The sequence below is a fragment of the Tupaia chinensis genome, unplaced genomic scaffold (genome assembly GCF_000334495.1).
Source record: "Tupaia chinensis unplaced genomic scaffold, TupChi_1.0 Scaffold146784_1, whole genome shotgun sequence".
Taxonomy (NCBI): domain Eukaryota; kingdom Metazoa; phylum Chordata; class Mammalia; order Scandentia; family Tupaiidae; genus Tupaia; species Tupaia belangeri.
Window position 1 is genome coordinate 157,290 of NW_006206638.1, and position 12,246 is coordinate 169,535.

Below are 12,246 nucleotides of genomic sequence, written 5' to 3' on the forward strand. Positions count from 1 at the left end.
CTGAAGACCCTTCCCAGTAATCAAGATCTAAGAAGAAAATACAACAGACAAATGGACTTCCTCATCCTGAGAACTGTGATTGATTTTACCTGATCTGACAAGACAAATAGCTTGTTTTATAATTATTGCTTCCATGCTTTGTATACCCTGTTCCTTAGAGTAAATTTTTTACTTCCCCTCACCCCCTTACTTCCTAAACATCTCTCAATAAATACGTATGTTTTAATAGCCAATGCACTGCAGCCTGGAGCTGGCTCTGGCTGTGGTCGGCTGAGAACATGCTAAGAGGCATTGAGATCTTAGTCTAATTTCTGTTCCTGATCACCTGTGTCCCATGTCGCCTTCCTGTGTATGAGTCTCAACTAACCCACCCCTGCCGAGGCTGGACCCCAGCAAACTAAAGAAAGACAAACAGAAATGACAGAACAAAAAACAACCAAGAAAAAGACTAACAAATGGCAGAGATAAGTCTGCAAATATCAATCATAACGTTGACTGCTAATGGATTAAGTTCTCAAAAGAAAAGACACATATAGGCTGAATGGAGGTGGGGAGGGAACAGGAACCCTTATATGCTGCTTACAAGAAACACACCTCACTGATAGAGGCATACATAGAATGAAGGTAAAGGCTTGAAAAAATATTACATGCGAAAAAAGGCTGGAGTCACAATACTGATATCAGATAAATTAGATTTCAAGATGAAACTATAACACTATAAAAAGTGACAAAGGACACTACTATTTGGCAGACATCTATAGAACATTTCACCTAACAACCATAAATTTCATTTTTCTTACCCCCACAGGAAATGTTTTGAAGATTGACCACATGATAGGGCACAATACAAGCCTTTACACTTCAAAGGTATAGAAACAATTTTCAGCATAATTTCAGACCACTATGGAATCAAAACTTGAAATCATTAATGGAAGAAGTCCTTGAAAATATACAAACATACATAAAAACTAAACAATCTACTCCTGAATGACTTCACAACCACTGGAGAAATTAAGACTAAAAATAAAAAAATCATGGAAACCAACAATAATGAACAAATAATGTTTTATAACTGATGGAACACAGCAAAAGCAGTCATAAAAGAGAAGTGCATAGCAAACAGTGCTCACAAGATAAAAACAGAAAGGTGTCAAATAGACAACCTAACAACACATCTCAGGGGACTGGAAAAGCAGCAACAAATATACCAGAAGAAAATAAATAATAAACATTTGAACAGAAATAAATGAAGTAGAGAAGAAAACTATACAGAAAATGAATAAAGCCAAAAGCTGGTTCTTTGAGAATATAAACAAAATTGGCACACAATTAGCTAGATTAATCAAGAGGAACAGAAAAATCAACCAAATAAAACAGCAAAGAAACAGGACAATGACAATGGACAAAACTGAAATATAAAACATCATCAGAGAATACTATCAGCAATAAACAAAAAAACTTAGATGAGATGGACAAATTCTGGACACATATAACGGACCAAGATTGAATCAGGAAGAAATAGAAAGTCCATATGGGTATTTTAGTATATACTTTGTAGACCTCAAACTCAAAGGGTCTCAAAGAAGCTGGTTGGATAAAAAGGCTGCTGTGGATGCCTTTTTACTCTCATAGATTGGGATTACCTAAATTCAACCTGTTCTCTGTTTACTAACTCCAACTAGAGCACCTATGTGACTTTGTGCCTTTACACTCTTGGTTTTTAACCTCCCGCCCCTTTTAAGTACACCACAACTTTTCTTTCTTTCTTTTTTTTTTTTTCTTTTTTGGAGAGGTTTTTGCTATAGGGTGCATGTGCTCACCAGACAGAGAGAGAGAGACAAGGAGACAGAAAGCGAGAAATCACCCACCAGGGGGGATAGCCACGCCACAATCCCTTCTCCTACATTCTCCTCTCGGGATCTTGAGCACGCATGCACACGTGTCTGGCGTGAGTTTAAGCCAATGGGTCCAGGACTTGAACCATGGTCGACTATGTGGGAGTCCAGTGACATAGCCAGTACACTAACTGCTGGTCCCAACACCACAACTTTTCTGATTGAAAGAGAGAAAGACCAGTGCTGATAATAACAAACTGATGATAACCTCATGTTAATGTAGAGGGGAGGGGTAGGAGGATCAGCTATCATCAATTTGCACAGCAAGTTCTGTCTCCTGATAAGATGCTGGTGAATGCAGAGGAGCAGAGGAGCGAAACTCGATGCTGGTGTTTGGGTATGAATTCTATTAAAAAAGAAATGGTGCTGCTCTGTTCCCTTAGCTGCTACAGTAGCATAGCTCTTCATGCAAGTGTCCTGAAAACTTGGTGTGAAGATTTTAGCAAAAATGTCTTATAACACAGAGAAGGAGGAGTCCAATCAGTCAGGGGATACAAGTACAGAATCTGTGACTACATAACATGGTTTTAGTTCTTAGGAGTTTTTGGGGTTTTTTTGTTTTGTTTTGTTGTTTTTTTTTTTTTTCTTGAAGATCTTCTTTTAGTATTCAGTTTTCTTTCTTTTTTTTTTAATGGATCTACACTGTTAACTGATTGAGACTCCACTGATTCACTGTTTTACTTAATCAAAAACTTTCCAGGGATGTCTGTAAATTTCAGTGTTATACGTAATAAGTGATGTTGGTTGATCTTACGCAGGACAATATATAATTTCTACTATTCCAAATACTGAAGGACAAGAATTGATTTATACTGTGTTTCAAAAAAAAAAAAGTATTGATAAGCCCCCCTACCCCCAGGACACATAACCTTAAAATGATTTTAAATATTTTCTTCTATTATTACAAGGTAAATACAAATGGCTGATAAATACCAAAAATTTCAAAAGCAGCTTGCTTTTAAAAGCACAAGGAGATTTTGGCTTGAAATGCCAGTCTCAATGTTTTTATAGTTGCTAAGCTAAATAATGTGATTCTTGAGTTTACAGATTTAAAAACTGTCATTGAAGGGTTAAAGTAACTACTGTTTTTATGAAGTAAAACTTACTGCCTCAGAAATCCCTAGGTACTGAAAAAGTAGCATGGAAGTAAGGAGGCCAGTCTGAAATGCCGGTGAGTCACTATGATCAAAGAAAGGGGTGGTTTGCTGATAGTCACAAAAAGAAAAGGTTATTGAAAGAATTTCTCATTGTATGTCCCCACTTAATATATACCGAGTGTCTCCACTCTATGACTGTAACTGATTTACCTAAGGTTGTACAAACACAAGAGGTGGGGGGTGAATGCCAGATGTGGTGTGTGTGGAGGACTGGGACCTTAGCAAGGACATTTGGAGGAGGGATACAGAGGCAGAACATTGATGGGATGAGGAGGTGTGGTGTTATTGGTTGAAGATATTTTGATCAACTATTCCGGCTCGAAATGCCAGTCTCAATGTTTTTATAGTTGCTAAGCTAAATGTGATTCTTGAGTTTACAGATTTAAAAACTGTCACTGAAAGGTTCAAGTATCTACTGTTTTTATGAAGTCAAACTTACTGCCTCAGAAATCCCTGGGTACTGAAACGGTAGCATGGACGTAAAGGAGGCCGGTCCGACATGTCGGTGAGTCACTATGACCCAAGAAAAGGGGTGGTTTGCAGATAGTCACAAAACAGAAAAGGTCGTTGAAAGAATTTCTCAACAGCATATTTACTCTCTAAAAACTAATCTCCGATGGGTTGAATTTTTTAAGATCAGATTTATCATCATTTAGATCTTGGGTCAAAATTTTGTACTTTAGGTTATTAGAGCCAGATTTAACACCACAAGGCTTTGTCTTTACTACAGGTAATGTGGAGCTATAACCAAATATTTTGTTCTCTAAAAAGTACCTTTCTGTTGTTGATTGTGAAGTACAGTTCTATGGACAAGACCCATTTATACAGAAATGTTAATTTTATTGCAGAAGTTTGGAGATTATAATGATAGCATTTAATTTAAGTTTGAGTCTGAGTTGGAAAAATAAGCACGATGATTTTCAAATGATTTGAAAGTCACTTTTATTTGCCTCTTTATTTAGATTTTTAAAAAAAGTAAAATCACTAAACTTGTAAAATGGTAGCATGGAAATTTTCTGAGGTGTCTGTATGATTATGCTTTAGCCAGCATGGACATAGTTTAAACAATTAAAAACTAAAGATGTAAGTATAAGCAATTTTAAGTTGATGCTGCCTACTACAAAGATAACTTCGTTCCTCATAACTACATAACATTACAATGCCACTGATTCATAACAGGGTTAAATTCTGTGACTAGGTAGGACACCAAAACTATTAGATTTCATCTTCATCTAAGATCTTTATTCTCTAACGTTCTTGGTCCTATTGAAGCTTTTCAGTATATAAAAATACTGCAATGTTAATACCCAAGAGAAAAAAGTCATTGTCATTTGTATGTTGGTAATTAATGATTAGTGTGGTGCTGTTTTTTAAAATAAAATACCATGCCCTTTAAAAAAATAAAAAATTAAAGAAAATAAAAGAAAGTCCGAATCAACCCATAACTAGCAATGAGACCAAATCAGTAAGAAAAAGTCTCCCCAAAATGAAAAGCCCAGATATCAATAGCTTCACTTCTGCATTCTACAAAACTTTTAAAGAACTAAGCCTAATTTTCCTCAAATTATTCTAAAGATTTGAAAGGAAGGAACCCTCCCAAATTTAGTCTATGAAGCTTCCATCACCCTCATGTCCAAAACAGACAAAAACATAACAACAAAGAAGAAAACTACAGACCAATATCCATGATGAATACATATGCAAAAATTCTCACCAAAACGCTAACAAATCATATCCAACAACACATTAAAAATATTATACACCATGACCAAGCAGGTATTCCAGGGATACAAAATACACAAATCAACAAATGCAATACATCACATTAACAGAAGGAAAAACAGAACTGTATGCTCATATCAATTGATGCAGAAAAAGCCTTTGCTAAAATACAACATCCCTTTATGATTAAGGATCTCAGAAAAACTGGCACAGTAGGGACATTCTTCAACACAATAAAAGTCATCTTTGAAAAACCCATAGCTAACATCAATGTGAATGGGGAAAAAATGAAAGTGTTTATACTAAAAACTGAAACAAGACAAAGCTGCCTACTTTCTCCACTCCTTTTCAACATAGTATTGGAAGTCCTAGACAATGTAGACAAGAGAGTCAAATAAAAGGCATTGAAATAGGAAAAGCCGAAGTCTCTATTTGCAGATGATATAAATCTATACATAGAAAATGTAAATGATCCACAAAAAACCCCTGGAAATGATAAATGAATACAGTAAATTGACAGTATGAAAAAGAAAAAAAAACATACCAATATCTAAAAGATTACATACACAGAAACAAACAAACAAAACAAAAAAGTTACAGGATGAAAAAAATCAACATACAAAAATATAAAGCATTTTAAGACCCCATAAAGAATAACATATGGAGTTCCATCTCCAGTCCTCTGGCCTATAAGGGACACTGAGGCAGGGCAAGTCATTGGCCTTGGCCCCAGCTCCAGCCCCAGCCCCATCCCAGCTCCCTCAAGACCAGAGCCCCCTTACTGTCAGAAAGGACTGCTCCATCTCTCCAGCAGAGCCCAGTTTGATCTCCAGTCTCCTGGCCTGTAAGGGGCACTGAAGCAGCACAAGTCATTGGCCCTGGCCACAGCTCAAGCTCTGGCCCCAGCCCAGCTGCCTCAAAATGAAAGCCCCGCCACGCACTGTCAGAAAACGCACTGTCAGAAAAGTAAGCTGCTTTTTCCCCTCTTCTTCTTTCTTTTGTTACAACACAGGATAGTCCCCAGCTCTCCAGCAGAGCCCAGTTCCATCCCCAGTCCCCTGGCCTATAAGGGACACTGAGGCAGGGCCAGTCACTGGCCCTGGTGACAGCTCCAGCTCTGGCCTCAGCTGGGGCAGGGTGTGCAACTTTTTCTTTATTATATTTCATACTTTTTTTCTTCCATCTTCCATTTTCATATCCTCCTTATCCTCCAGCCACCCAGAGGGACTAGACAGCTCTAGAATCATAGTTTTCCAATAATCTAGTATTGTGAGGCTCCCTGGGAACTTACCTTTTAAATAACCACCTGCAAGAAAGGAAAAAACTTAACCTCAGGCACCTGAATAGATGACTCCTCCTGTGGAAACCACATTGTTAAACACAGCAGGAGAGAGAATTTGGCACACATCAGAACACAGAAAATGGGAAGAACACTTGTTCGCAGTTGAAGAAAGATGATACAAAAAGGTATCCAAAAGCGAATGCATCTCCCAATGGCTAGAAGTAGAAGAGCCTCAGGTCTGAATAAACCAGGAAATATGTCTCCATCAAAAGAACAAAATAACTCCCCAGCAGCTATTGAGAAAAAAGAAGTTACAAAAATTAAGAAAACGAATTTAGAGCATTCATGGTGAAAAAACTCTATGAGCTGGAAAAGAAAAGATACAACAAACTACAGGAGATTAGAAAGTCCTTCCACTATATGAAAGTAGAAATGGACACTATAAGAAAGAATTAGATGGAACTATTAGAGATGAAGTTTGTAATGCAGGAAGTAAAGAAAACTCTCTCAAAAGTATTGAAAGTCAGTTAGACCATGCTGAACATCGAATCTCTGATGTCGAAGATAAAACCTCTGACCTAGAAAAAATAAGATAGAGAAAATAACAAACAAAAACAAGTGAGGATAATATACAAGAAACACTAGATCCATTAAACGTCCAAACATCCAAATAATTGGTATCCCAGAGGGTGAAGAAACTAATAAGGGCATAGAAAATCTACTCCATGAAAACCTTGAAGAAAACTCCTAAGTCTAGAGAAGCACTCAAACATCCAGACCCAAGAAATACAAAGGACCCAAATAGAATTCACCTAAGAAGATCTTCCCCAAGGCACATCTTAGCAAGACTGGACGAGACCACAGAGACAAATTACTAAGATTGGCAAGAGAAAAACATCAAGTTACCTACAAAAGTCATCCCATCAGGTTAAGACCACACCTTGCAATGGAAACAATGCAAGTATGAAAGAATGGGAAGACAAATTGAAAGTATTAAGAGAGAAACAATTTCACCCAAGATTATTATATACTGCAAGATCACCCTTCATATGGGGAAAAAAGATTAAAATTTTCTCAGACAAACAAAATCTGAAAGAATTCGTATACATCAGATGAGCACTTTTTTTTTTTTTGAGGTTTTTGCTACAGGGCGCATGTGCTCTCCAGACAGACAGAGAGAGACAGAGAGACAGAAAGCGAGAAATCACCCCCCAGGGGGGATGGCCATGCCGCAATCCCTTCTCCTCCATTCACCTCTTGGGATCTTGGGCATGGACGCACACGCGCCCGGAGTGAGTTTTAAGCCACTGGGTCCGAGACACAAACCGTGGTCGACTATGTGGGAGTCCAGCGACATAGCCATTATGCTAACTGCTGGCTCCCAACACCAGATCAGCTGTTCAAGAAACTCTGAAGAGAGTACTGATCCAAGAAAACTAAAGAATGAACAGCCAGAAATAAAGGAATAAAAGACAAACAAGACAATGGCCAACTTAAATGCAAGAACAAGTCTGGAAATATTGATAATAACATTGAATGTTAAGGGATAAAATTCTCAAATCCAGAGACACAGACTGGCTGAGTGAATAAAAAAAAAAAAAAACAAAACCATATATCTGTTGCCTTCAAGAAATACATATCATGGATAAAGACAAGCATAGACTAAAAGCAGAGGGCTGGAAAAAGTTATTCCATGCAAATGAAAACCAAGAAAGAGCTGGAGTCACAATATTAATTTCTGACAAAATAGACTTTAAAACAAAAACTGTTCAAAGAGACAAAGAAGGGCACTATATTGTAGTAAAAAGGTTTATCCATTAAGAAGATATAACGCTAATAAATATCTATGCACCTAACACAGGAGCACCCAAATATGTGAAGGAAAGACTGTTAGATCTAAAAAGAGAGATGGACTACAACATACTAATTATTGGAGACTTCAAAACTCCACTAACTTCTCTGGACAGATCACCTACACAATAAGTAAGTAAAGAGATAAATTATCTAAATGATATCATAAATCAAATAAACTTAACACACATCTATAGAACTTCCCACCCCAAAATCATGAGATACACATTTTTCTTTTTTTTTTTGCCTAAGAATTTTTAATTTCTTCTAATTTATTGACATAATAGTTTCATTATTTAAATATTTGCAGAATCCGTAAGCATGACTCCTTTTTGTTCCCGGTATCAGTAATTTACAGTAATCTATTCTTATGTTGTTTTCTTGGTCATTCTTACTTTTATTCATCATTTTATTAATTCCTCCATTTAGTCAACTTTGTTTAGTTGGTTACCTCCACTACACATCTGTTTGCTAATTTTTGCTTTAGGGCTTATATTTTATATTATCTACTTTCTATTTTCTTTAGTTCTAACCTACTCTTATTTATCTAGTTTTATAAATAATATATTTAGATCGTTGATTTAAAATAATTTTTTTACACAATATGATTGCAAGTCTATGTTAGACATTTTTCAAACTACAAAATTGTTTTCCAAAGTGTTTCTTCCAGTTTGCTCTCATTAGCAGTATATGAAAGTTCTGGTTTTATATCTTTTCTAACATTTGGCATAGATAGGTAGGCAGTGGTATTTCATTGTGTTTCAATTTGCACTTTCCCAGTGAGCACATTTTTATGCATTTTTTTGCCATTAATATGTCCTTTCATGAAATATGTATTTGAATTTAATAATTTTCAAACTGAGATGTTTCACTTTTTATTAGTGACTTACAAAGGTTCTTTGCATAGTTTAGGTACAAGTCTGATATATGTATTGTAAGTACTTTCTTCCAGTCTGGAACTTGTGTTTTTTTCCTTCATAGTAATAATTTGAAAAGAAGTTTTTAAAAAATTTTGAATGAAGTGCATATCTTCAGAGTAGGGGTTTATGGGTCTAAGTTGATCACTGGAGCTCTATCTGAGATCTGTCTCACTTACAGAAGGCCCACAGGGTCGCCAAACCCAATTTGTGATTATTTCTTCAGCACTGGAATGCAAAATTATAATAGACAGACTTGACAATTGGTAGGATTTCCTGTTGCTTGAGGGATGCATTCAACTTTTGCTCTTATTTTTTTATTTTATTGTTTTTTTTTTCATTTCATTTTCTTCCATACAATCAATCGCATTATTATTAATGGCACAAAGAGGTAGGTATTATATGTTGAAGATATTTTGTAGTTTTTTAAAAATTTTTTATTTTTATTTACATTTATTTTAATACATTGAATTACATTATTTAGCTTACAAGGTGATCATTTCAATATATGAACATTTCTCCTCGATCTAGTTGATCAAAATATAACAACACTACCTCCCTGTCTCAATAATGCTGTCTTCAATATTTCATAGTTTTATCAACAGTACTAGGGAGAAATATTCACCTGCTTAAATATCTATTTTGTAAGAGATACACATTATTCTCACCACTATACAGAACGTTTTCGAAGATTGATCACATTATAGGACACAAAAAAGACCTCTACAAATTCAAAGACATAGAAATTATATCCAGCATCTTCTCTGACCACGATGGAATTAAACTTGATTTTAATTTTAAGAGAAATCCTCAAAAATATACAAATACAAAGAACTAAATAACCTACTTCTGAATGAATTACAACTACAGAAGAAATAAAGACTGAAATCAAACGATTCATGGAAGCCAATGACAATGAGGACACGAGTTTCCATAATCATTGGGACACTGCAAAAGCAGTCATAAGAAGGAAGTTCATAGCAATAAGTGTAAATAAGAAGATGGAAAGAAGGCAAATGGATCACATATAATCGTGCCTCAGAGAATTGGAAAAGCAAGAAAAAAAACCCAAAACACTACAGGAGAAAAAAAGAATAAAGAGCTGAGTAGAAATAAATAAAATAGAAAAATAAAGAAACTATACAGAAAATTAATTAAAGTAAAAGCTGATTCTTTGAAAAGATAAACAATACCGACATACCACTAGTGACACTTAATAAGAAGAGATAAAGGAACCAGGTAAATCAAATTTGCAATGAAGCTGGCAATATAGTAACAGACATAATAGAAATACAAAACATCATGAGAGATTACTATGAATGACAATACGCCCCCCCCAAAAAAAAAAAATCTGGGTGAGATGGACAAATTCCTGGACACATAGAATCTACCACGATTGAGCCAGGATGATATAAAAAGTCACAATAGGCCCATAATAAGCCAAGGGATTGAATTAGTAATAAATAAACTCCCAACAAAAAAAAGGCCTGGTTCTGATGGTGTCACTTCTGAATTCTACAAAACTTTTAAGAAGAGTTAGCTCTCATTCTTCTCAAGTTATTTCTAAAGATCCAAAAGGACGAAACTCTCCCCTATTCATTCTATGAAGCCTTCATCACCCTTATTCTTAAAACAGATAAGAACAAAGCAAGGAAGAAAAACTATAGACCAATATTTCTGATGAATATATATACAAATATTCTCAACAAAATCCTAGCAAATCATATCCAACAATGCATAAAAAAGATTATACATCTTGACCAGGTAGGCTTTATTCCAGGGATGCAAGGTTGGTTCAAGATATATAAAATAATAAATGTAATACACCATATTAGCAGAAAAAAAGACAAAAGCCATATGATCATATCAATAGATGCAGAAAAAGCATTTGATAAGATGCAGCATCCTTTCATTATCAAGACTCTCAGCAATATCAGCATAAATAATAAAAGCTATCTATGAAAAACCCATAGCAAACGTCATACTGAATAGAGAAAAGTTGAAAGCTTTTCCACTGAAAACTGGTACAAGACAAGGATGCCCACTTTCACCACTCCTTTTCAATATACTACTGAAAGTCCTTGCCTATGCAATCAGAACAGATAATAAAATAACAGGCATTCAAATAGGAAAATAAGAGATGAAACTCTCTATTGCCAGATGACATGATTGTGTACATAGAAGATTCAATGGTATCCATGAAAATATTCCTTAAAGTAATACATGAATACAGTAAAGTCAGAGGATACAAAATCAACAAACAGAAATCTATAGTATGTCTACACAAGAACAGCAAGCAGACTGGGATAGAACTGAAAAAATAATTCCATTTAACTTAGCCACAGAAAGTATAAGATACCTAGGAATAAATCTAACCAAAGAATATAAAGACCTCCAAAAGGAAAACTATGAGAAACTAAAAAATGAAATTCAAAATGACAAAAAAGTAGGACATCCCATTTTCCTGGATTGGAAGAATTTTTTTATATAACTTAAAATGACAATTCTACCCAAATTAATCTACATATTTAATGCAATCTCAAAGTGCCAGACACAGTCTTCACAGACTTAGAAAAGACAATCATACAATTTGTCTGGAATCATAAATGACCTCAAACTGCTAAAGCAATACTGCACAAGAAGAGTGAATAGGTGGCATCTCACTCTCTACACCAAAAATATACTACAAAGCTGTGATAATCAAAATGGCATGGTATTGGCACAAAAACAGGTGGACCAATGGAACAGAATAGAGCCCCAGTAGTAAACTCCTAAATGTACAGCCAACTGATTATTTGACAAAGGGTGCAAGTCAGTCCGGTGGGAAAAGGAAAACCTCTTTAGCAAATGGTGCTGGAAAAACTGGGTATCCACCTGCAGAAAGATGAAACTGAACCCCCATCTTTCACCATTAACTCAAGGTGGATCAAAGACCTAAACCTAAGACTTCAAACTATAAAACTGTTGTTGGAAAACACTGAGGAAACTGTGAGACCTTGGAGTTGGCCAAGACATCTTAAGTAAGACTCCCAAAGCACAGTCAATAATCCGTAAAATAGACAAGTGAGATTACATCAGTATAAGAAGTTTGTGCATGACAAAATACATAGTAATTAGTGTGACAGCCCTCATAATGGGAAAATATTTTTGTAAACTATGCTTCAAATAAGGGACTGATAACCAGAATACACCAGGAACTCAAGCATCTGTTCCAAAAAAGGATACCAACCCTATTAAAAGATGGGAGAATTGAAAAAAAACACTCGCTAAGGAAAACATATGAATAACCAAAAGGCATATGAAAAATGCTCAACATCCCTCATTGTAAGGTAGATGCAGATCAAAACCACAGTGAGATACCACCTAACCCCAGTCAGAATAACTAAGATTAAAAAAAAAAAAAAAGATAAGTCCTGGGGGAG